Source organism: Mesocricetus auratus, unplaced genomic scaffold (genome assembly GCF_017639785.1).
Source record: "Mesocricetus auratus isolate SY011 unplaced genomic scaffold, BCM_Maur_2.0 Super-Scaffold_100004, whole genome shotgun sequence".
Taxonomy (NCBI): Eukaryota; Metazoa; Chordata; class Mammalia; order Rodentia; family Cricetidae; genus Mesocricetus; species Mesocricetus auratus.
Genome location: NW_024429189.1, coordinates 73,827,113 through 73,849,943, shown reverse-complemented (window position 1 = coordinate 73,849,943; position 22,831 = coordinate 73,827,113). Strand labels below are relative to the sequence as shown.

Below are 22,831 nucleotides of genomic sequence, written 5' to 3'. Positions count from 1 at the left end.
ACTTATAATATCTAATACAATGCAAATGCTATGTAAATAATTGTTAATAATGTCAGGGAACAATGACAAAAAGAAAAGCTCTGTTCGTCTTTATGTAGATGCAATTGCTTTTTGAATATTTATACCTACAGTTGATGTGAGCCTGAGTGTGCAGAACCCATAGATATCAAGGATCAACTCTCTACAGTCTCATGGGGTTGAGTAAAGTCTCCCTGTGGAAGAAAAGAACATACGGATACTGGTGCTGAAGGTGATGTTTTATGCAGTGGGAGAGGGATTTGGAATTGATAGAATTGGTGGCCAGAACTACAGGGCCAAGCTAAAGACATCTGAAGGTCATAGCTGAGGCCTTGTTCAAGATGTTTGACTTTATCCTGAGGACAACCGGAAACTGTTTAAAGATCTTAAATAGAAAAAGCGGTAACATGGTGACATTAGTGTTCTACAAAGGTCACTGTTTCCCAGTGTGGAGAATGGATTTTAGGAAGCTAGAGTGAGCATACTGAGGCCAACAAGGGGATTCTGCAGTCATTGTTTTGAAGGTGATGCCTGCTTTTATAAGAATTATTATGGAGAAGATAAAACATGGGAAAGCAAGAATGCACCCAGGAAATTTGAATACATAATGATGATGATAACAATAATAATAATAAAACTTTTACTAAAATCTTGACAATTAAGCTGCAGGCATGTGACCCCAGCCCCAGCCCCAGATCTCTACCCACTGAGATCGTCGTTAATCCCCTCATTCCATTCACAGCCAGCCTTGCTGTATCTTCTAGCCATCTTCCCCACATCTCATATGTGCCTTTTGGAATGCTATATTTTAGGAAGAACCCCAGTAGTAAGTGCAACACTGGCATAAAATGCTGTTTGTGTACAAGCCTTAAAACACTCAGTGCTGTCCGTTCCGTTTTGACTAACATATGAACTTGTTCCCTTCCCTATGAAATAAATATAACTGGGGAGCAAATGCAGTTCTGTTTTTCTTTTAAAACGCTCATAGATACAACAGTTCCACATCTGATTTTATCAAAACTAATTCATTTACGTCCAGTATTACACAGAAAATTCTAAGGGGTTATTAACAAATTTAAATTTTTTAAAATTGAAATCTTCAAAGAGCTGCAGACATGGCTCATCAGCTAAGAGTACATACTGCTCCTCCCAGGGACCTGAGTTCAGTTTTCAGTAACCATGTCAGATGGTTCACAACCACTTATAACTTCAACTTCCTCAGAAGTTGGGACTAGACATTGCAGGTGCACACACACACACACACACACACACACACACACACACACAAATAAATAAACAAATCTCTATGAAGAAGTGTCCAAGGAAACAGATATGTTTTTAGGGGGCCTGATATATAGACAGAGTGGCTACAAATAACAATATTATTCTCTTGTTCCATGTGGAGCCTGTTAGTCTTGAAAAAAATCTATTGTAAGAATAATAGTCCAGTCGCTGGGGTCCTTGCTTCAAGCTATGTCACTTCATTTCTCCTTAGAGGCTCATACTGCTAAGAAGAAATGAACGGAAATTAATATAGACATTTAGAACTAACTCAATGACAGCTATATTTTCCAACTTTACTCCTTTCTTGGTGTTTGTGTGTTTTGAAACTTCCATTTGTTTCTTCTTTTGTTCTCTAGATTCCCCATAGTGAACTATAAACCGAGTAAGATTTCTAGTTAAGACAATGGTTGAAAAGCCAAGATCTAGAGCATGCGACTTTACCAGCTGCTTCAAATTAAAGGAATAGTTACTAGAAAGTAGTTTTTGTTTTGTTTCACTTTGTTTTAGGTCACAACACAGCACTACATTAAAAACCTACATTCTTCCTTAGTACAGAAGGAACTTAAAAAAAACTATTTTTCCTTTTTAAAGTACTCAATCATCATGAGAAAGATTAGAAAATACAGACCAAAAAAAATAGAAGTATAAATTGAAACTAATTCCATCACTTAAAAATAACTACTATGAACACTTTTGTTCAATAGGTTACCAGTCAAGCATATTTTTCAAACTTAGAAGAGAGTTGGGAATTTGGAGGGCAGAGCTGAGGTTTGAACTCATGTATGCCTAGCACTGCCCCTGTGACTTGGGCAAGTCTCATAAGTTCTTTGTATCTTGTTTTCTGCTTTTGTGGAAAGACCCTGCTTCGTAGAGCTATTATGAGGATTATATGCACTAATATGTTTTAAAAGCTTAGATAATACTGGGTACACCCAGCAATTACAGTTGTATAACCCACTTGAAAATCTTTCACACAAAATTAATAAGGAGGTATTGTATATAACTCAATACAGAGGTATATGAAGTAAAACAGGAGTATATATTTTCCCATGTCATTAAGCATCTTTCGGTGTCTCTACAGACTAAAGCTTTCATTAGAAGTACAATGTATGCCTAAGATCAACATACTCAAGAGTCATAGTCCATTCTGGGACACTACACACATCATCACAAAGACACTTCCTCATGAGATTCCTTCTCCAGAATTTAGTAGCCCTCTAGTAAGTAATCAGGTTTCTGAAATTGATACTGAAAGAACAAAAGTTTGCATTTAGTTGTCAGATTAGCACAAATCATACCAATTCCCTGGCTTTTTGTTTGTTTCTATGTTTGCTCTTGATACATGAGTGATATTTGAAAACAACGATTAAGGATTTAATATTTTTCTAGTTACCATAGGCTCATCATTGTGCTATTCAGATTCAAAGACAAAAGAAGTACAGTTTTTTGTAAAGTGTCAACTAACTGATAATTAATTTGTATCACTAATAGTTGATATAGCACTCAACTGCAAAACTAGAGCTGAAATCAGCCCTAGTCTGTGCCACTGTGTGAACATGAACTTCATTGGTGAATACAGTATCATGGGAAAGCTGTAGAATTTAGGAGAGGTGGGAGTTTAGGATTCTTTAGAAGCTAGACATTTTGTTTGGTAAATTGCATAGCTGCTTCGTTTTCCATAGGCAAGATATGAAGAAAATAAAGGTATATATGGCCAGGGCTTAACTTATCATAACATTTTGTATATTAGAATTCCAGTCTGCAGTAAATTTAAACATTCACCAAAGGCATAGATTAATCCGTTTGAACAAATATCTAATGCTGGGCACCAAGGGTTTGGATAGTCTGTGATTTCTAAACTTTAGGTTTTGGAAAAGATTAAGGCATTATAGCTAAGTAAAGATGATAGAGGGAATGAATGTGATCATAGTACATTATATGAATGTATGGAAATGCCACAATGACACAGTACAATTAAGACATACTTCTAAGAAAACGAAAAAAAAGAAAAAGCTAAAGAGAAAATTGTGCTCTGCCATTCTTGTGATCTGGTATCTGAATCCATTGTTGGCAAACCGGTCCTTGCATGGCTTTGAGGCATATGGAAATCGGTGATGAAAGTGTCTAGTGTAACAAGAACTATAATTTGATGAAAACTGAAGCAATGAACTGTGAGAAAGTGTTAAACCAGTGTCATTAAACAGTGCTTCAAAAATAATGAAACAGAAATACGAACCCTCTCTGAGTAAAACTGAGCAAAAATGAGAAAAGCACATGGTTTGCAGAAAAAGTTTAAATATATGAGGTAATGTTCCTTTTAATTACTATTATTACAAAGACCACTCCAAAATTCTACACCCAGACTCCTTTCCATTTATCTCTAAGTAGACAATGACATCACGTCTCCTCTAAATTATTCAGACTCAGGAGATGGAATTGGCTCATTCAATAGGGAATGCCATGTTTGGGATTGGCACAGAGCTTAAAGCTTCTCTCCACGTTATCCCCAAACCATAAAACACATTTGATTGTGGCCAAATGATTGGGGAGAAATGCCTTCTCAACTTCAAGAACAGAAAAACATGAAGAACAAAAATAGAACTGTACCATAACATATAATCATAAAATGTCATAAAAGGAAAGAAAATAAAAAAGTAGAGGAAAAAATTGCTTCAGTTGTCTGAAGAATCGTGGGTCATGAAGTCTTTAAAAGTCACTCTATAAGGTCTGCGTTTGGGGGGAAAGTCAGTGGTTGCTTTGTTCTTACTCTAAGTAAAATCAAAACCTACCCAGATGCTGGACAAAGGCAGAGACTGGCTGCTTTTTTTCTTGCCTGGTTTATGCTACTAACTGTCCATAAATGACTCTCGTTCAAAAAAAGTCTGTGGTTCTGTTCATAGTAATCCATGTCTTGGACTGGCAAAATGCCTAAACACAATCAAAGAAGGGGGATAGAAGCTTGCCTTTTTAAACAGGCTAGAAAATGTGTACCAAAAGATCACAGGGCAGCAGGGACAGCTGGAAAACTTGGAGCCAGGGCTCCGATTTTCATGCCCGTGTGACACCTAACGTGGAGGAAACACAGATGATAGATGGAGTTATGTGCCTTGCTCAGTTCAGCAACACTGTACCAAGACGTAAAAATGTATTATCTTCTGAGGGTTATCATAGTGGAGCATAACATTAAAAACAACAACAACAACAACAACAAAAAACTTGCTGTGGCAAAAAGAGAGTATATTAGAATCCAGCAGCAAGCTGTAAATAAAAGCAAACAAACCACACAAAAAGAGCAAGGAGCTAGCAGACACCTCCTGAATTAGTCCATGGAAAGGTGATTTGATGACCTTCCTAATTAAGTATCGCTTTGCTGCTGGGAGTGGGCAACTAATTCCTGCAAGAATCTCCACACGCAGAATTTCCTGCACAATGTCTTAAAATGCTTAGGCCACAAGGGGTTTGACCACCAGAGGATTTCAAGGCAAAGGTTTTAGGATATTTGAAATTCTGAAAAGAGTAGGTGTGATTTTTTGTGCTTGGGTTTTCATAGTGGTTTATGTATAATGGATAATAAAAGCCAGTGTGGGTTCTAATTCTTTGTATGATTCCTCTAGTTAGCTGGATCTTGTAAAGGTGTTATTTAATATAATATCTTAAAGATGAAGTGCATCCCCTGTTGCTGAAATGCTTTATGTAAACTGGATCTCTATCGAAGTTTCTTTGAGATTCTGGGGACAGTCTCTGTGGCACCAGGAGGCAGGCAGGCTGTGTTCTCAGCCTTCTACACCTAGTGCACTTTGACAGACATGAAGAAAAGCAAGGCCAAAGAGTTCTCACCACACTGCCGGTGGTCGTGAAGAACAGCCAGGGCCATGTCTGTCATCAAGGATAGTGGCTTCTGTGAGAGAACCAAGTTGAAAAGAGGATAAGAAACCAGACCTACAGAGGGATTAAAAATATGTGAAATTTTGTTTTTAAACACTACAACGTCACAATTCAATCCTGAAAAAATATCAGTGGCTGGAATCACTGGCATGTATTTCCTTTCTTCCTTCCTTCCTCCCTTCCTTCCTCCCTCCCTTTCTCCCTTCCTTTGTTTTTTTCCAATTTCTAAGGGCTTCATTAGTGAAAGATTGTGGGAGATAGTCACTCAATTACGTTAAAAATATATTCTGGAACCTTTTAGCATCTTAGAGAAACCAAATAAGTTCCAGAAAGAGGAATAAATACTCCTAGAATGACAAATCTACATTCTCACTCCATTATTCAATATTTTTATTTTTGATAAAACAATGTTATGTCAGTGCATTATAGCAATTGCTTTGTTTTCAACTCATGTTGCTGCTCTCATGTGCTTTTTGTGTCAAAATTCTTTTTATGTGGAGGGTTGCAATGATACTGACAATATGTTTTAAAAAGTAAATTTTACTTAAAATGTGCACACATACAGACTGAAGCCTTTTAAAAGGTAACAAGTACATACATATATATATGTATATATATATGTATATGGTGAAGCTTCTTAAAGACTAAAGGATGATAAAAAGCATACATATGCATACATGTGCTCTAACACAAGCATATATGAACTTTTGCACCCTTAAGATACAAATTCTTCGGACATGACTGGTTAAGATACAATCATCAACTATGTGTAGCTAGGCTTCTATTTCTGTCATTTGCTCACCACCCCCACCCCTTAAACCCCACCCCCCAGTTTTCCAAATAAACAGCAGGCCCTAAGGGCTCTTTGAACTCACCCAAGTGCTTAGCTTAGCAATCACTGGTTCGTGTAGCTTATCTTTCCTGGTATTTCTATGTGATTTAATAGCTCCAGCCTGGCCCAGGGAATGAAAACTTCTGGGTATGTTTTAGTAGCATTGCACTCCCCATTACCATCTGTGATCAACCAAGCAACCTTTCTCGGCCTCAGCTGTGTTCTTATACTCATGTCTATTTTGCAGCAATGGAGTGAAGCTTGATAAAGTGGTTACTGTTGTTTATCATGGAAGCTTAGCTTTCTTCAGAATCAGGCAGGTGTGCCTAGAAATTAATGAATGAAAGTACCAAACTCTCTATGGTGATAGTAATTAAATAGTTCACCATTGAAGTGGCATTTAGTTGTTAAGGGATTAATAAAGTAGGTTTTTATTATATTAGGATCACCTAGTTTTTGAATAATAGACTCTGATCCTGACTAAGGTCAGCAACAGGGAGTTTACAGAAAGCAACAGTATAGTATCAATTAAGAAGGCTTGAAGTGGAGTATTACATTTCTCTAAATGATTGTACCCTTATGTAACTTATCTCTCATGCTCTTTTTACAGTGTGATACTGGCTGTTTTGTACTGAGATGGGGTTTGGCTTGTGTTCTTTCTTCCTGAATCTTAGTCACTTATACAGTATCAATTAATAGTTCAGCACTAGGTCAGTGAAACAACACAGGCTTAGCATTTTCAAGGCTCACATCATACTCTCTCCCTCTCACCCACATGCATCAGAAGCAATATCAGAGGATAGGTCTTGGAAGGAGAAAGGATGTCTGTGATTACTGCTCTGAGAGCTAGGAGCTTTTTATTCTTCAACTGTCATTTAAGCAATCTGGTCACTTTTTAATCACTATGATGGATAAGCCATGTAAAGATTGTAGGGGTCAGGTTCTTATAGCTCCTTTGTATTCGCTTCTTGACTGGGTGCTGGACATGCAAGCTCCTGTAGTAAAAAAGCAAATAGAAAAGAAACAGCCTGTTCGAGCTGAGCCTCTGCGGTGCTTCTGAGAGATACAGAGAAAGATTTGGTAGAAAGACATGTCACTGCTATCAACGCTGCTGCCAGGACCAACAGGAGCTGCTCTGAGGGAAACTCCAGTAGGACAGCATTTCTAGTTCCTGGATTTCTCAGCTCTGTCAATCCCAATCAGAAGTGACAAAGACTGTAGCTGTGGAGAAGGTGTTAGGAGTTCACTCAAATGGCATTTGTTTCAGTAATTTCCATGGTTATTGTATTTTGAAAACAAATTGCAAGTAAAATGTATGACTTGCTTGCTGATGGTGCTAGTAATTTACTGAAATAGTCTTCAAGATTTATTGGGTCTTAAGAGCCATTAGGCTCCTTCCTCCCTAACCCCTTTCTTCTGGATCATTGTTCTGAAAAAAGAAAGAAAGAAAGAAGTCCTTATTACTTATATTTAACCTACATAAAATTCTGTGGATGTGTGTGTCACACACACACAAAATTATTTTAATCATTTTCTATCAAAGAATATGCTCTATTTCTTGTAAATAGAATAATCACAGGTTTTTAATATGAATCAAAGTTTATCTGACTGAGCCAAATGGCCTTTGATCCAGTGATCCCATGGACAGCAAATGCCAAGGGTAGTTTTTTCTTTATTGCCAGTGTTCATTCAAGTTCTTATTTGCTGTGGTTATTTAACAATAAATATTGTCCTATTTTAACAACTATGTAAGCTGTGAAGGAATGATTCTTTATCATTGAGACTTCTCTGCACTATTAAAAAGAGAAATAAAGGCCTTAGGAAAGGAGGGCATCTTGCTTCCGGTGATGCTGGTGGTAGTGACAAAGACAGTGGTGGAAGCATTTCTTTCTGCTGAACCTTTCTCTGTATCTTTCAGAAACACAATGCTGTCTCAGGTTTTCACTATGCTAAGATTTAAGTACAGGAATTTGCATATCAAAGTTGCTATCTTTTTCATAGAAAAGATAACCATTAAATACATCATAATTTTCTAGGAATTTGTACCATATTAAATCATATCATGTGTATTTAGACTGAGAACATACTGAAACATTATATCCTTGCTTAGAAAGTTCAATATCAGTTTCTCAAATATGTATGCAATAGAATTAAAGACACAATAAACAGGAAAAATTCATGCCAAGATTGTCTCCAACATAGGTCTAGGCTTTGTTTACTACAAAAGGTAAACCAAACCAAAAACAGTCTCTGCACTTGTGCACGGCAGTGAATGTGTATGTATGTAAATTGAAAATTGCAAAATTCTGTTTTGGAACATCAACATTTTCCTCTTTTCTTCTTTTTGGTTTTTTTCTGCTTCTTCTGAGCATGATTTGACTAAATCTAGAAGGTGTCTTGAGTATGGAAGACTAGTGTAAAAGTTCAAGGACAAATGTGCTGTTCAGTCTCTTGTTTTTTTCCCCCACTGTTTTGTGAAAGCAAGATTTCTCACCCTCATCATAACTGAAAGTCCTTGCTATAGGGACAGCCTAGCATTGTAGGGTATGCGGCATCCTCTCTGGCCTCCGCTGTGTATTCTGGTGGAAGTCTTAGTCTTTTTATCACATTATAATAATATGTAAGCACGTCATATGACTCAGACCTCATCAGAGAAGTGTCTGTGCAAGGGACAGTACTTACTACAGAGACAACCGGCCACAGTGTGGAGCCTAAGTGTCTGTAGCGTGCTCAGCCATGTAAGGGACATCTCTATCACACATCACCCCCCAAAAGGCTTATGGAACATCACAGAAGAGGGGGCAGAATTCTAACAAGAGCCAGAGATTGAGAAGGACTGAAGCAAAACCGTGTGTGTGGCCATGACCAGACATTTACACTTATGAACCCATTACAGTTATAGTTGCCTGCACAAGATCTGAGGTGAACAAAATCAAGTCAGTCAACATTCCAACCCAGAGAGCGGAGAGGCACAAGAGCCCCCACTCTAACTGAGGCGTTACCAAAGGTCTAGGGCTGCTGGAGGAGGGACAGTCAGTTTCCCTGCGTGGTTGCTGATGGATTGATTGACTATTGTGATGGCTAATCTCAGTTGTCAGTTTAATACACCTGGGAAATAGACACTTCCGTTGAGGAATGTTTTCATCAGACTGGCTAGTGGAAATGTCTGTGGACCATTTTCTTAATTGCTACTCAATGTAAGAGAGTCCAGCTCACTGTTACCAGTGCCATCCCTAGGTAGGGGTCCTGGGTTATGCAAGAATACTTTGAGACACAAAGAGAGCAGAATAACAAGCAGCAACCCTTCATGGTTTCTGTTTCAAGCTTCCGCCTCAAGTTCCTGCTTTGGCTTTCTTCACTGATGGAACCTGGAAACCAGATAAACCTTTCCTTCCCGTTTTTTTTCCCCACGTTTTATTACAGCAACAGAGACAAACTGGAACAACCTTGTTCTAGTGAAAGCTCCCACACTCAGGCTCATAAGGGCAGCTCTAATTGGATTTAGTGGAATTTAAAAAAAAAAGGAGCAAAAACATGAAATTGGAAGGGAGACTTATAAGGAACCCAGGAAGAGTTGAAGGGGGTAAGTGAGAAGTGTATGAAATCATAGCATAAATGACATGTGTATGAAATTCCCAAAGAAAAAAAAGTATATAGTTTTCAATTTCTCTCAGTAATTTTAAGATGACAATTCAGTGGTATCAAGTGCACTCAGTTATGCAATGTTTAGCATTGTCAATCTCTCCAACAAGGTCATGAAGCTCTATGCCATTGGTTCTCCACCTTCCTAATGCTCCCACTCTTTAATACAGTTCCTCAAGTTGTGGCTGGCTCCCAACTATAAAATTGCTTTCATTGCTACTGCATAACTATAGTTTTGCTACTGTTATGAGTCATAAGGTAAAAATATCTGCGTTTTCTGATGGTCTTAGGTGACTCCTATAATAAGCTCATTTGACCCACAAAAATTGGAGACCCACAGGTTGAGAATCACTGCTCTATACTCATTAAGCAATATCTTCTCATTTCTTTCTACTGCCACCCGCTGGTAACCACCACTTCATTTTCCATCTCTGCCACTTTGACTCCTCTGGATACCTCATGTAAGTGGATACATGGAAAGCATGTGATATTCAGCTCCCCATACTTGGCTTATTTCACTTAAATGATGTCTTCCGGTTATGTTAATACTAACTTAGTTTTCATGTCTGATGATATTCCACTGAATGTTTGCACACTATTTCGTTTATATCAATTGGTCTGTCATTGGACATTTGAGCTGATTCCACTGGTTATAGTGGATAACATTGCTGTGAACATGGGTATATTGTTACCCATTGGAGATCCTGTTTTCTATTCTTTTGGGTATATATACTTACAAGTGGAATTGCTAGGTCATTCTCTATTTACTCTTTTTTGTTTTGTTTTCAATAGAGGGGTTCTCTGTGTAACTTGGGCTGTCCTGGAACTCACCTTGTAGACCAGGCTGGCCTCAAACTTACAGAGATCTGCCTGCCTCTGCTCCTGAATGCTGGGATTAAGAGCATGTACTATCACTGCCTAGTTAAAAACTTATTTTTATTTTATGTACATTGGTGTTTTGTCAGGTGTCCTGGAAGGGGAGTTTCAGACAGTTGTGAGCTGCTGTGTGGGTGCTGGGAATTGAACCCGAGTAGTCTGGAAGAGTGGTCTCTGGGGGAGCAGTCAGGGCTCTTAACTGTAAAGCCATCTCTCCACTCCCTATTCACTCTTTTGAAGAATGCAACCCCCATCTTCATAATCAAATATATGGCAGATATAGTTAAATGTCCTCTTTGAGAGTCAGTTTCCTAGGGCTGGAAGCTTGGTTCAACACTCAAAAACTCTTGCTGTTCCAGCAGAGGATCTGGGTTTCTTTGCCAGCACTGTGATGGTAGCTCCCAGCCATCATAACTGTGGGTCCAGGTTGAGACTGGGAGACTCTTTTGAGTCGTTTCACATATTGTCCCAGAGGATCAAGCTCTCTCCTCTAACCTCCAAGGGCCCCAGAAAGCCTGTGGTGCTAATACACACATGCAGGCAAAACCCTGGTGCACACAAAATGAGACTAAAGAAAAAGACATGAAAAAAAGGAAGAAGAAGCAGTTGCCTGAAGCAATGAACTTTTTTGAAAAATAGAATTTCCACAGAGTTGAATCTTGAATGTGTCTCAGAAGATCATTCTATCTCCTGTCTGAAATTTGTATTTGACTGCCTTGATCTTGATCCATCAGTTTTTTTCTCTTTAGTCTCTCCAGTGTCTGTTTCTTTCCTTCCCATCATTTCTATCTCAGAATCCTACTCTGAATCTTTTACCTTCTAGTCAACAGCAAGCATCTTAAGATGACAGTCTATGAACTTCAACTCCATTTAATATATTCTCCAATAAACCAATATCCACAACTACTCTACACCGTCGCCCAGACTCAACCACACATTTTCTTGTACTATTTAGTTCTACACTATCAGAAATTTCTAGTTTAATAATATAGCTAAAACAGGGTCATGCTAAATAAGTCTTTGCGATGAGGATATAAGCCTCCTAGTTAATATTGTGTGTGTGTGCACGCGCGTGCAAACGTGCACAAATGTGGACAAGAGCATGTACACATGATTGATCATTGTTAGGTCTCTTCCTTTATTACTCCTCATTGTATTTTGTGGGGGACAGGGGTCTCTTGCTGAACTGGAACTCTGGTTCAGTTAGATTCAGTCAGGCTAGTGAGCTCCATGGATCCTCTTATCTTTCTGCCTTCCTGGCATTGGTATTATAGGCACACCACCATGATCATCTTTTTTCATAGATTCTGGGGACACCAGCTCAGGTCTTCATGCTTGTGCAGCAAGTAGTTTGTTGACTCAGGTATTCTCATCCCCTTGTTAATACTTTTTAAATAACAAAAGGAGTAAGGCCAGATGGTTGGACTGCTGTTTAGACCCAGAGAGTAGGCTGCAGAGTCTCCACAGCCTACTTGATTTTAAGACCATGCCCCACTGAACATGCCACAACAAAAAATGTGTTCCCTTCTGCACTGCATGTAACACCAGCTGTGGCAGTCCAAACACCCCATTCCTGGTTCCTGGATTTTCACACCACCCACCTTTGTTTAGAGGGGCTGTGCCTGGCTCCTGTAACCAGGACTGAGGTAGGCATTCAGAATTAGGGCAATTAGGGTAAGACAGTGCCAGGTATATCCATCCAGGAATTTTGAGTACATCTGGGGAAGGAGATAATTCAAAGCCTGAATGTTTTAGGTCTATCGAAAGGGATGAGGATTGTGGAGGGACACTGTGGTGTTGTTATGACCGCATGTCTGATGAAGTCTGGAGCATGTGGTACTGAGATGCTCTCTGGCTCCTCATTGCTCTTCATGTCCTAAATGCCATGAAAAGGGGTAGCTTTCCACCCCTCACCTGGGTGAAAGTTGAATCCACCCTCTAGATTGGCGGTGGCACCAATGCATCTGTATTCCCCGAGGTTCCTGGAAGTTCTATGTTGACATTCTCATTGTCCTCCAGGTCTCAGCTGCTCCTTTGTCCTAGACAGTCTTTTTCCTTTAAAAGTTATTTTTGATTCTTTATTATTTTAGACAGGGTCTCACTCTGTACTCCTGGCAGACCTGGAATTTGCTGTGTAGATAAGGTGAGCCTCATATCACTGGCTCTGCCTCCCAAGTCCTGGGATCAAAGGCACATGACACTGCCACTGCTCTCCTTTCCCCTCAACTTTTTATTTTTTTTCAGTTTTTTTTATTAATATTTTTTTATTTTCCATTTTAAATTTAGATAAGAAACAAGGTTGCTTCACAAGTCCCTCTCCCTTTCCCTCCCCTCCTCCCGTGTCCTCCCCCCCATCTCCCCCCCCCCCGTTATCCCCTCATTCCCCCAGGGAGGGTGAGGCCCTCCATGGGGTTGTCCATAGTCTGTCATTTCATATAGGGCAGGGCCTAGACCCTTCCCCAAGAGTTCAGGGTGAGAGTGCACCTCACATTGTTCTATGGGAGTCCAGAGACCGTGTGTATACTTGGGATGGGTACTGATCTGCTGTCCAAGGCTCAATAGATTACCTAGGCCTCCTCACTGACACCCAGATTCAGGGGGTCTTGATCAGTCCCATGCTGGATTCCCAGGCTGATGCCTGGGATTCAAGAGTTAACCTTTGTCTGGTCAGCTGTTTCTGGGGGTTCAACCAGCCCAGTCTTAATCCCTTTGATCATCAGTCCTCCCTCTCTGATACTGGCTTTCTTGAGTTCAGCTCAGTACTTAACCAGCCAGTAAATGAAGTTTCTGTTTCCCAGACTCTCTGGCAATAGGATTGTAGGCTGGCACTCCCCAGATCTATGTCTAAAATCCATATATGAGAGAGTACATGCCATGTTTCTCTTTTTGTGCCTGGGTTACCTCACTCAGGATGGTTTCTTCTAGTGTCATCCATTTGCCTGCGAATCTCATGATTCCATTATTTTTTTCTGCTGAATAGTACTCCATTGTGTAGATGTACCACATTTTCTCTATCCATTCTTCGGGTGAGGGACATCTAGGTTGCTTCCAAGTTCTGGCTATTACAAAGAAAGCTGCTATGAACATAGTGGAACAGACATCTTTGTTATATGAATGGGCATCTTTTGGATATACGCCTAAGAGTGCAGTTGCTGGGTCTTGTGGTAGGTTTATTCCCATTTTTCTGAGGAATCTCCATACTGATTTCCAAAGTGGCTGAACCAGTTGGCACTCCCACCAGCAATGGAGGAGTGTCCCCCTTTCACCACATCCTCTCCAGCATAAATTGTCATTGGTGTTTTTGATTTTAGCCATTCTGACAGGAGTGAGATGGTATCTCAGAGTTGCTTTGATTTGCATTTCCCGGATGGCTAAGGATGTTGAGCACTTTCTCAAGTGCCTCTCAGCCATTTTAGACTCCTCTATTGAAAACTCTCTATTTAGTTCTGCAGCCCACTTCTTAATTGGGTCCTTTGCTGTTTTGGAGACTTGCTTCTTGAGTTCTTTGTAAATTTTGGAGATCAACCCTCTGTCAGATGTGGGATTAGTGAATATTTTTTCCCATTCTGTGGGCTGCCTTTTTGTCTTGCTGACTGTGTCCTTTGCCTTACAGAAGCTTCTCAGTTTCAGTAGGTCCCATTTATTAATTGTTGATCTCACTGTCTGTGCTACTGGTGTTATGTTCAGGAAGCTGTCTCCTGTACCAATTCGTTCAAGGGTACCACCCACTTTCTCTTCTAAGAGGTTCAGTGTGGCTGGATTTATGTTGAGGTCTTTGATCCATTTGGACTTAAGTTTTGTGCATGGCGATAAACATGGATCGATCCGCATTTTTCTACATGCCAGTCTCCAATTGTGCCAGCACCATTTGTTGAAGATGCTTTCTTTATTCCATTGTATATTTTTAGCTTCTTTGTCAAAGATCAGATGTTCGTATGTGTGTGGGTTAATACCCAGATTTTCAATTCGATTCCATTGGTCTGCCTGTCTATTTTTGTGCCAATACCAAGCTGTTTTCAGGACTATAGCTCTATAATAGAGCTTGAGGTCAGGGATAGTGATGCCTCCGGACGTTGCCTTGTTAAACAGGGTTGTTTTGGCTATCCTGGGTCTTTTGTTTTTCCATGCAAAATTGATTATTGTTCTTTCAAGGTCTGTGAAGAATTGTGCTGGGATTTTAATGGGGATAGCATTGAATCTGTAGATTGCTTTTGGCAGGATTGCCATTTTTACTACATTGATCCTACCTATCCAAGAGCATGGGAGATCTTTCCATTTTCTGAGGGCTTCTTTAATTTCTTTCTTTAAAGATTCAAAGTTCTTACGATACAGGTCTTTCACTTGTTTGGTTAGCGTTACCCCAAGGTATTTTATGTTGTTTGTGGCAATTGTAAAGGGTGATGTTTCTCTGATTTCTCTTTCAGCCCTTTTATCATCTGTATATAGTAGGGCTACTGACTTTCTTGAGTTGATCTTGTAACCTGCCACTTTGCTGAAGGTGTTAATCAGCTGTAAGAGTTCCCTGGTAGAGTTCTTTGGGTCATTGATGTAAACTATCATATCGTCTGCAAACAGTGAAAGTTTGACTTCTTCCTTCCCAATTTGTATCCCCTTGATCCCCCTTTGTTGTCGTATGGCTATAGCTAGAACTTCAAGTACCATGTTGAAAAGGTATGGAGAGAGTGGACAGCCTTGTTTTGTTCCTGATTTTAGAGGAATTGCGTTGAGTTTCTGTCCATTTAGTTTGATGTTGGCTGTTGGTTTACTGTATATGGCTTTTATTATGTTTAAGTATGTCCCTGTTATCCCAGATCTCTCCAAGACCTTTATCATGAAGGGGTGTTGGATTTTGTCAAAGGCTTTTTCAGCATCTAGTGAGATGATCATGTGATTTTTGTTTTTCAGCTTGTTTATATGGTGGATTACGTTGATGGATTTTCGTATGTTGAACCATCCCTGCATCCCTGGGATGAAACCTACTTGATCGTGGTGAATGATTGTTTTGATGTGTTCTTGGATCCGATTTGCCAGTATTTTATTGAGTATTTTTGCATCAATGTTCATGAGGGATATTGGTCTGAAGTTCTCTTTCTTGGTTGTATCTTTGTGTGGTTTGGGGATCAAGGTTATTGAAGCCTCATAGAAAGAGTTTGGCAAAGACCCTTCTGCTTCTATTGTGTGGAACACTTTGAGAAGAATTGGTATAAGCTGTTCTTTGAATTTGTGGTAGAATTCTGCACTGAGGCCATCTGGACCTGGACTTTTTTTGGTTGGGAGACTTTTGATGACAGCTTCTATTTCCATAGGGGTTATAGGTCTATTTAAATTGCTTATCTGTTCTTGATTTAGTTTTGGCAAATGATAGCTGTCCAGGAAGTCATCCATTTCCTTTAAATTTTCGAATTTTGTGGAGTACAGGTTTTCAAAGTATGACCTAATGATTCTCTGGATTTCCTCAGAGTCTGTTGTTATGTCCCCCTTTTCATTTCTGATTTTGTTAATTTGCGTGTTCACTCTCTGCTGTTTGGTAAGTTTGGACAAAGGTTTGTCTATCTTGTTGATTTTCTCAAAGAACCAACTCTTCGTTGCATTGATTCTTTGTATTGTTTTCCTGGTTTCTACTTTGTTGATTTCAGCCCTCAATTTGATTATTTCCTGGCGTCTACTCCTCCTGGGGAGTTTGCTTCTTTGTGTTCTAGAGCTTTTAGCTGTGATGTTAATTCTCTGGTATAACTGTTTTCCTGTTTCTTCATGTGAGCACTTAGTGCTATGAACTTCCCCGTAGCACTGCTTTCAAAGTGTCCCATAGGTTTGGGTATGTTGTGTCTTCATTCTCATTGAATTCGAGGAAGTCTTTAATTTCTTTTTTTATTTCCTCTTTGACCCAGGGATGGTACAGTTGAGCATTATTCAATTTCCATGAGTTTGTAGGTTTTCTGCAATTTGTGTTGTTGTTGAATTCTAATTTTAAGGCATGGTGGTCTGATAAGATGCATGGAGTTATTCCAATTTTTTGTAGCTGCTGAGGTTTGATATGTTGCCAAGTATGTGGTCGATTTTTGAGAAGGTTCCATGTGGTGGTGAGAAGAAGGTATATTCTTTTTTATGTGGATGAAATGTTCTATAGATATCTGTTAATCCCAGTTGGGTCATTACTTCTATTAGACCCTTTGCTTCTTTGTTGAGTTTCTGTCTGGTATTCTTGTCTAGTGGTGAGAGTGGTGTGTTGAAATCTCCCACTATAACTGTGTGGGGCTTTAGATGAGATTTAAGTTCTAATAATGTTTCTTTAACGAATGTGGATGCCTTTGTATTGGGGGCATAGATGTTCAGGATAGACACTTCATCTTGGTGGGTTTCACCTGTGATGAGTATGTAATGACCTCCTTCATCTCTTTTGATTGATTTTATTTTAAAGTCTAGTTTGTTAGATATTAGGATTGCTACCCCTGCTTGTTTCTTGGGTCCATTTGATTGAAAAAATTTTTCCCAACCTTTAACTCTCAAGTAATGTCTGTCTTTGAGGGTGAGGTGTGTTTCTTGTATGCAGCAGAAGGAAGGGTTCTGTCTTCGAATCCATTCTGCTAGTCTGTGTCTTTTTATGGGTGAGTTAAGGCCGTTAATATTGAGGGATATTAATGACCATTGATTGCTCATCCTTCTTCGATTTGCGATGGTTGTTGTTGGTGGAATTATGGGTGGAATTTCACCCCTTTGTTCTTTTGGCTGTTGGTAGAGAGGAATTCTCTAATGCTTATGTTTTTCTGGTTGTAGTTAGCTTCCTTGGGTTGGAGTTTTCCTTCCAAAATTTTCTGTAGGGCTGGGTTAGTGGACACATATTGGTTGAATCTAGTTTTGTCATGGAATATCTTGTTTTCTCCGTCTATAGTGATTGAGAGCTTTGCTGGGTATAGTAGTCTGGGCTGGCATCCATGGTCTCTTAGTGTAGGTAGAATATCTATCCAGGACCTTCTGGCTTTCAGAGTTTCCATGGAGAAATCAGGTGTAATTCTGATAGGTCTGCCTTTATATGTTACTTGACCTTTTTCCTTAGCTGCTCTTAATATTCTTTCTTTATTCTGTATGTTTGGGGTCTTGATTATTATGTGGCGAGGGATTTTTTTTGTGGTCCACTCTATTTGGTGTTCTGTAGGCTTCTTGTACCTTCATTGGCATGTCTTTCTTAAGGTTGGAAAAGTTTTCTTCTATGATTTTGTTGAATATGCCTTCTGCCCCTTTGAGGTGGATTTCTTCTCCTTCTTCTATACCTATTATTCTTAGGTTTGGTCTTTTCATGGTGTCCCATAATTCCTGGATGTTTTGTGTTAAGGATTTGTTGGATTTAAGGTTTTCTTTGGTTGATAAATCCATTTCTCCTAATGTATCTTCAACACTTGAGATTCTCTCTTCCATCTCTTCTATTCTGTTGGTAATGCTTGTATTGGTAGTGCCTGACTGTTTGTCCAGCTTTTCTATTTTCTGCCTTTCTTCAGATTGTGTTTTTTTTAGTGTCTCTATTTCAGTTTTCAACCCTTGCAGCGTTTGCATTGCTTCTTGCAATTTTCTGTTTATCTGTTTGTCCGTTTGTTGCCTTTTATGAATTTTTTGGTTTGTTCTTTCTTCCATTTCTTGCATTTTTTGGTTTGCTTTTTGTTCCATTTCTTGGATTTTGTGCTTTGTTTCTTCTTCCATTTCCTGCCTTTTTTGGTTTGTTTCTTCCTCCATTTTTTTCATTTTTTGCTTTGTTTTTTCTACCATTTCTTGCATTTTTTGCTTTGTTTCTTCTTCCATTTCCTGCCTTATTTGGTGTGTTTCTTCTTCTAATTCTTGCATTTTTTGCTTTGCTTTTTCTTCCATTTCTTGCATTTTTTGCTTCATTTCTTCTTCCATTTCGTGCCTTTTTTGGTTTGTTTTTTCTTCCAATTCTTGCATTTTTTGGTTTGTTTTTTCTTCCATTTCTTGCATTTTTTGGTTTGTTTTTTCTTCCATTTCTTGCATTTTTTGGTTTGTTTTTTCTTCCATTTCTTTGAGGGATTTTCCAATATCCTCTTTTAGGGCCTCTATCATTTTCATGAAAGTGCTTTTAAGGTCGTTCTCTTCTGCTTCCTTCGCGTTGGAGTATTGGGGTCTTGCTGGTGTGGAGTCTCTAGAATCTGGCGGTGTCATATTTGTTTTTCTGTTGCTGACTGTGTTTTTGTATTGTCTCTTTCCCATCTCTTCTTCTAGTGGGTGCAGAAAGAGCCCCTTCCTGGTCTGGGGACCAGAGTTCCCTTTTGGTGGGTGCTAGTAAGTCCAGTAATCTGGTGGTTCTTCTATGCCTTGTCCAAATGCTGGTCAGTGGGTAGAGAAGAAGAACAGGAATCTGGGGCGCTTAGCCTCCTACCTGGTCCCCTGGACCCTATGCTGGGTCCTGTTGTACCTGATCCGGAACTGCTACTCCCCTGGTCTCCCTGACTCCTGTAGTTTCCTGGTCTCTTTGGTGGGAGAGAAGATCTGGAGTCTGGGGTGCTTGGCTCCCGCCGGGATTGGGAGCTCTGTGCAGTTCCCAGGCGATCTGCAGGCTCTGGAACACAGGCCGGGAAGCTGGCCTGTTTACCTGATGCTCCCGCCGGGATTGGGAGCTCTGTGCAGTTCCCAGGCGATCTGCAGGCTCTGGAACACAGGCCGGGAAGCTGGCCTGTTTACCTGATGATGCCAGAGGGACAGCTACTTCCCTGTACTCCCCTCCCCTCAACTTTTAACACACGTATGTGCACCCATCCCCAAAGCATAGCCTTTGAAAATCACTTCCTTTCTGAAGTGCTTGTTGTCTGCATGCTGACATTTAAGTACATAGTGGTTTGTATTTGATGCTGTATGAATGAATTTCATCATCTCACCTTGTGAGAAAGGAATTTTCTCTTCACTTTCCTACCAGTCACTGCGATTAGAGCAAGTAACTAATACACATGCTTGGTAATAGCCTGTGCTTGACACCTAGTACCAATTCTCCACCTCTCTGACTCTGCCTCCTTTATTTCTCCTCTATAGGAGGATATATTTCATGAAAATGTTCATGAAAATGAAAATATTTCATTTTTACTGTATTTACGTCTACAAATTTAAACTCCACTCAGAGTATATGCACTCTATTAACACATTTTTAACCAATAAATTTAAGTTTCTATTAGAGAAAGTTTTAAGAATTAAGTACTCAATCGCATAAATGTGGAATTTGTAATGTGTAAAGAGAAGCCTTCCTGCCAGCCTGGTTCCAGATAACACACAGTCCCAAATAACACACAGTCCCAAATAACACACAGGAGGCTGTGTTAATTATGAAGCTGTTGGCCTTGCTTATTTCTTACTGGCTATCTCTGACTTAAGTATTTACCCCATAATTGTTAATCTAAGTATTTCTCTTACCGGAGTAAAGTTCCGGACTTCTTATCCCTATGGCAGTTGCATCTTGACTTCCTGTGTTTCTCCTACCCAGAGTCCTCCAGGACTCCTAGTCCCACCTATCTTGCTTCCCTATTGGCCAACAGTGCTTTATTGACATATACACAGGACTTCCCCAACAGTAATGTGTGTACATAAATGTGAAAATGATACAAGAAGTGACACGACGATGCCTGAAGTTTAGAATATTGTTGCTGCATGGGATGGGTGTTTTATCAGTGCTAGAGTTTGGGACAGGAGTGTCCTGAAAAGGCTAGCGTGTTAAATGTGCCGTCCTCAGTTCAGTACCAGTAAATGTTAGAAGCTGTAGGAGGTGAGACTTAACTATGTGCTCCAGATGGCTCCTAGCATGACTTTGAAGGGGATTGTGGGATAGCAGTTTGATGTGCTGGACCTCCTCACCATGATGTATTGCCTTATCACAGGGGCCTGACCACCCGGGATAACAGATCTTCCACAGGCTGAAACCTGTCAACCTATGAGCCAAAATAAGAATTCCTCTATTAAGTGACCTTAGCTATTAGATCACAGTCATGGAAGCTGACCAACAACATCATCCTGATGCATGTAATTCACCAAGCTCACCATAGTTTTAACAAGAAAATTAGACACCTGAAAGAACATCTCTGTGGACACTGAGGCTTTCTGACTCTAGTAAGAGGAGAAGATGAGAATAATGTTCCCATTGTTCAAGTTCAGCTCAATGGTATTGATGGTAGATAATTACTTAAACTCCAAGAAATGGGATTGGGAAGGTTGCTCAGTGGTTACAAATGGGGACTGCTCTTGAGGACTTGAGTTTGTTTCCTTTGGTGACTTCCAATTGGCTGCAACTCTAGCTCCGGGATGATCTGACACCTTTGATCACTATGAGTATCCGTGGTCATGTGAACACACACACACACACACACACACACACACACACATACACACTAAATCTTGAAACTCTAAGGACTCACTGCCTAAATAAACTCTCTGTGATAATGTTCTCTGTCCAGCACTTTGAGGTAATCATTACACTAGTCACTATTGAACACTTGAAGTTTGAACTTATGAAACTGAGAGAATGGATTTTAAATATGAGGTAAATTATGTTCAGAAATTACAATGTAAAAAAACTACACATGGCTAATGATGACTTACTGAACAGCAGCACTCGTCATACTTTGAGGAAACACGTGATATAATACATGTGAAATACTTTGAACAGTACTTGGTCCAGAAAAATATTTATTAGTAATTAGCTGCATAATATCTCCAACATATTTTTTCATGGATAACTTAATCCTATATACCTAAAACTCAGTTGTTGCTCCTGTTTTGTAAATCAGTGGTAGTATTTGAGATCTTCAGAGTACTATTGTTCCTGGTTCAGGCTTAGCAGAAGACCCACCTGTGAGATGCATAGTAAGAGCTCAACAGAGAGGACCATTAGAGGGCTGTAGTTGGGGATAGATACCTAACTTCCTGCAATATACTCCAGATTGATCCCAAGACCTCCTGTATGCTAGGCAAGTATTCTACCATTGAGATATATATATATATATATATATATATATATATATATATATATAAGAACAATATGAATTTAATGTCCACATTCTTGGAATTATGAAAATTTAAATGTCTATGCTAGTTAAAAATTAAGGATGACTAAAAAACGCAAATAAATTTTCAAATGTTACTTTATGTATAAAGTTTCATTTCTAATTTTGATTTCAAAGGAAGTGTGAGAGTTTGTCAGGCGTATTCTATTGTATATTAAACTCTCTGGTACTCTGTGTTAGATCACCTGGTCCCTCTTAAGAGAAAGGAGAAGTGCCTTTTATTGAATGCCTATGATGTGCCTAGCAGTCTTGTAGTCATTATTGTCTATTCTATGACAATCTTGCAAGGGGTGTGTTGTTATTCTCACTTTACAGTTCAGAAAGCCAAGACTTGAGAAGATTAAATCAGGAGTTGAGGTTCAGGAAGCTAAAACCAGAATCTGGCCATACCTGCCTCTGAGGTGAGAGTCAAGGTCCTATTGCAGTCACTGCTCAGTCATTATATGATTCTCTTAGATTATTAGTTTGGCTTCACTTGAACTCCTACGTCTTCAGAGCTCTTTTCTGAAGATGTTATCAAGAAGAGTCTTTGTTTCAATGTATTCGAAAGTCTTGCAGTGATGGCTAGAAATTACTGAACTGCTGCTTTTGCAGTTGACATTGGTCAGTAATTAATCTAAACCAGCATTAGAGTGCTTCACTTGTGGTTTCTTCATGACCCCACACAATGCCATTTTAAATGCAGTCTCAGCGACAAGTGTCTTGGGGCCCAAAGGCAAACAACTTACCTAAGAGCCCAACTGCATCCAGGAATTTAACTTGGGCAGTGTGGCCTCAGCATCCAGGTTCCAAGCAGCCACATAAGGACAGTGCTGGCTGGCAGTACTCACATGTATTCACTGGGCATAAGGATCTCTCTAGAAGTTTGACTTGTCTCTCCTCTCCAATACTCCCTTTACTCTATGCGTCTTCTCTGCTCCTGGCCTTTCTCCTTGGTTATTTCTGTAACTGAGATCCTTAGGCAACAACAGGAAGCAAATGGGTTTTCTTACCAGAAAAAAAGAAAATCTTTATCGACAAAAATAGAGCACATTTGAAGTACCTGGAATAGATGTCAACTTTGTAAGTAAATAAACTCAAGTCCCAGCTTCTTGACTTTCTCTGCCTGGCATTGCAGTTGTGAGAGTGAGAGCAGCTATGCTGGGTAGGGGGATGCCGATGCCCCATCTGCTGTTAAGAGTTTGATAAAAGTAAACCTATGTAACCTGCTGCTTCTAGAGAAACTACAGCACTCAGCACGGCAATA

The 22,831-nt window shown here is 39.6% G+C and overlaps 1 long non-coding RNA gene across 1 annotated transcript; it reads right to left on the bottom strand.

Moving 5' to 3' along the window:
• Positions 1-1,369: 1,369 nt before the first annotated feature.
• LOC121140217 lies at positions 1,370-19,978 on the bottom strand. Its single transcript, XR_005877016.1, has 3 exons — positions 19,943-19,978; positions 5,140-5,241; positions 1,370-1,522 (listed from the first exon to the last, which is right to left on the bottom strand). It is a non-coding gene; the product is annotated as an uncharacterized LOC121140217 (long non-coding RNA).
• Between the last annotated feature and the right edge of the window lie 2,853 nt (positions 19,979-22,831).